We start from the raw sequence: 3950 nt of genomic DNA on the forward strand, positions 1-3950 counted from the left end.
ACATTCTCCACTAGCTACTGCCATATCTTTCTCTTATTCTTCACAGCCAAATTTCATTATCTCCACCTGTTCACACTCCGCTCATTTGACAGCCCACTGCAGTCACTTTGCTCCGATTCCCCCTTAATGAACAGTTGCCATGGTCATCAGAGTCTTCCTAGTTAGCAAATTCTTTGGTGCTATTGAGTTGTCATCCAGCTTGAATGCTCTCTGCAGCACTTGACATTGTTTACCACCCCTCTATTTTGAACCACTCTCTTGCCTTGGCTTCCGTAATAACATTCTCCTTTTCTCTGGTGATTCTTTCCGAGTCTCTTTTCATGCCACTTAGAGGTGAGTATGCTCCATTTAATATAGCTTATTGTATTTTCCTTTCAAATACAATAGGAATACATGCTAATTGAGACAAGTCAATAAGCACAGATGTGGACAGAGGAAAGCTATCTATGTCTTTTTCTGTATTTAGAACTGATTTAGGATTCTAAAATTATGAGAGATTTTAAATTTAAAGACTTATCTGAGTAAGCCCTGATTCTATGACTTAAATGAAAGTATGTCTACATTGCAGAGAAAATTGAAGAGAGAAAGGCCAATTAGGAGGTTGTTACTATATCTAGGTGAGAGGGCATGGTGGCTTGTGTAGGAGATTAGCAGTGAAGATGGTGCAACAGACCCGTTCACCATATATTTAAAAGATTGAATCAGTAGGACAGAATGATTGATAGGATAAAGGAGATGGAGAACCTGGAGTTGGGAATTTAGAGAATGGAGTTATCTGCTTATTACGACAATGGGGCCATAGTCACAAATAAGCTTATGTCAGGAGACAATGTACAGGATAGAACCAGGAAGGTTCTTGCATTTACATGTGGACAGAAGAAGGAGAATACTGCTAGAACAACCACCATTGCTTTCTTGTCACCATCTGCTACTCTCCATTGCAACCAGCTGGTTCTGGCTGCTTATAATGGGCTAGAATGTACTGTGCTAAGTGCTGAAGATATTAAGACAAATTAATTATATTAAAAAAAAAATTTCCAGACCAGCAGAGGAAAATAACATGTCAATAAATAAGTGCATGTTTTAGTAGAGTTCTGAACCCTGGTCCATAGAATATATTAATCGTGCCTTTTTATTTTTTGTCTTTCTGATGCTTTGACATCTAGGGCCTTGCTGACCCTGTAGAGACTGCTCCTTCCAGGGCTAGCCAATTCCTAGAGATATTAAAGTGCTTGGGGCAGTAGTCCAGTTCCCATGGGTGTCCTCCAGCTTGTGCCCCTCACAGGTGACCAGGAATTGGAGTTGGTATCACCAGGAATATAGTACCTCACTCATATAATACTTAGATTCATAGTCAGTTGTTTTTGAGTACCACAGAGGATGTGGTATTTTCAAGGTCTGGACAGAACGGGAACTAGGAGAAAATAAGAGTAGACATGCCCGAACAGCTAGTAGAAATATGAAGTTTGATGTGATTTTGTATCATGGGGTTAAGAGCTCCAAGGTCATAATCCTTCATGTTATATAGAGTAACTGGCCTGTTTATAGTATTGTCCTTGAGGTCGTCCAACTGAGACCATAGTTAGGTTTCTCTCTAATCTAGTTTCTAGCAAGAAGCAAACATAAAGTGGTATAGTAGGCCATGGCCAACCCACCTACACATGGAGTCCGTGGAGGTCACCCAAGACTGCGACTTAGCAGATGGAACCACTAAACAAGTAGGGGCCAAAGTGTTTCCTGGACAGTAGTGGGTTGAGGAGAAAATCCGGTATCCCTTATCTCCCACCAGCCAGGAAAAAAAAAAAATGTGATTTTTCAGACTTCTCCACAAACCTGATCTTATGTTTCTAGAAATGGCCTAATCTTCAGAACAAAACAAAACACAAACCACACCATCTGGAGAAAACTCCAGTTAATTGTCTAAAACTCTTAAACACTGAAAAAATAATAATAAAACAGATGAACTTAACTGCGAAGCAATTTAGTGGCAAAGACACACAGAAGGGAACTATAAAGTGAATTTAAAACAGTAATTTGATTGCTTATCCCAGTGGGACATACCCTAAAGACAAAAAGAACTGCTTAAAAATTTTTAAACTTTATGTCAATCATATTGTTGGTAGTAGTATTGTTATTGTTATTCTGAGACTGTTGAATGTGTATCATGGGATGAAGAAAATGAGTTAATGATGCGATGTTCTAGTATCATTCCCAATGTCACTGAGAACCAGGATTCTTAGCATGGGAAAAAGAAAATACAGATGTAAGACAGAAGTTAAGTATAAACACTGAATTTGAATTGGAAATGTCATTATAAACTCAGAATGAATTTATCTTAGAAAAAAAAGTATTTTCTAGTTCTGTCCATTTTCAAGGCCTAAACACAATGACTAGTAAAAATTATGCTGGTACTGAGACTGAAGTTATTTCCCACTAAAAGAAACTAGGATTCCCTGGAGAATTGGCCAATTCCATGTCTGGGCGGCCTGTAACCAAACAGAGAATTATCAAAGCCCAACGAGGTCCTGTCAAAAGGGCTTAGAAGCCAACTTTGTAAGAGCTTCCCACTGGCCAAAGATGGAGTAATTTATGTGTCATATCAATATGTTTAAGTCAATACCAGTTCATAAAAATACTAAAAATTAGTCACTGTTAGAAGATGCAGTTGAACAATTTATTATTTTGAGAACTGCTAAATAAAGGGAATGAATTATCATTTATTCAGTTTTTTTCTTTATTAATGGTGCCATTGAGTAACTAAATAATAGATAAGAAGGGTTCTTTACAAAAGTATTCCAACTAATAAGTGAAAAAGTCGTAATAAAACATCTGATGAATATATACAGACTTTGAATATCAACATTTGGAAGTCTTAATGTATTAATGGATCTACTTATTGATGTTCAATATCTCCTAACATCACAAACAGAGATAACTAGACATCATGTATCTCTTAATGCAAGATCACAATACCACCCATGAAGTTGTGCCCCAAAATATTTACCCTGAACATGACCAGGCTTCTACATTCAATTAGCAATTTACAAGGGGAAGAAATCAAAGGATAGAAACACATGTTAAATTGAACCATGGGAATGCAGTCAACAAAATGAAGATTGTGGGAAACTCTTCAGGACAAATGAACTATTTTCTTAAATAAATAAATTTCAAAGAAAAATGAAAGATGGAGGAGGAAACTAGGGTAAAGTTAATTAGAAGACATGTCCAAAAAATCAGAATGTAGAGATCTTGTTTTGATCATGGTTCAAGCAAATTGTAAATCATACGCATATATACAAACAACATTTGAGACAATTGCAAACTGAACATTGGTAGAATATTTGATAGTATTAAGAAATTATTGACCATTTATCTAGCTATTGTGCTTTTTTACTTTAAAAACAGCATTTTTAAATTTAAAAGCAAGTCCTCAAGGCAGCTGGTCTCAGTTTCTGGTGTGGTTTCTTGAGACAACTAAAAGCACAGCATCTGTGGATTTCTTGCTGAATCTTAACAAGTGGCCCCAGAGGGATACAGGCTGGGGCTAAGCTTGGCCTGTAGCTGAATCCTTCTCAGGACTGTGCCACTGGACACCTACCACACAAAGCCTCACTAATAAGATGGGGAGACTTAAGAGCTTTGCTTAGTACATAGAAACAGACACAGACAGGCAGCCAAAATGGGAAGACAAAGAAGCAGAAACCATATGAGAGAACAGAACAGAGATTCAGAAATAATGAAGTCGAGTAATCTAACAGATGCAGAGTTAAAAACACTGGCTATAAAGATGCTCAATGAACTCAGGAGAAGTGTAGATGAATCCAGCGAGAACTTTAACAAAGAGATAAAAAAAATATATAAAAATGGAAATGAAAATTATAAAGAAGAACCAGTCAGAAATGAAGAACACATTACCTGAGATGAAGAGGGAATAAACAGAGAGACTAAAG

The sequence above is a fragment of the Pteropus alecto genome, unplaced genomic scaffold (genome assembly GCF_000325575.1).
Source record: "Pteropus alecto unplaced genomic scaffold, ASM32557v1 scaffold88, whole genome shotgun sequence".
NCBI lineage: Eukaryota > Metazoa > Chordata > Mammalia > Chiroptera > Pteropodidae > Pteropus > Pteropus alecto.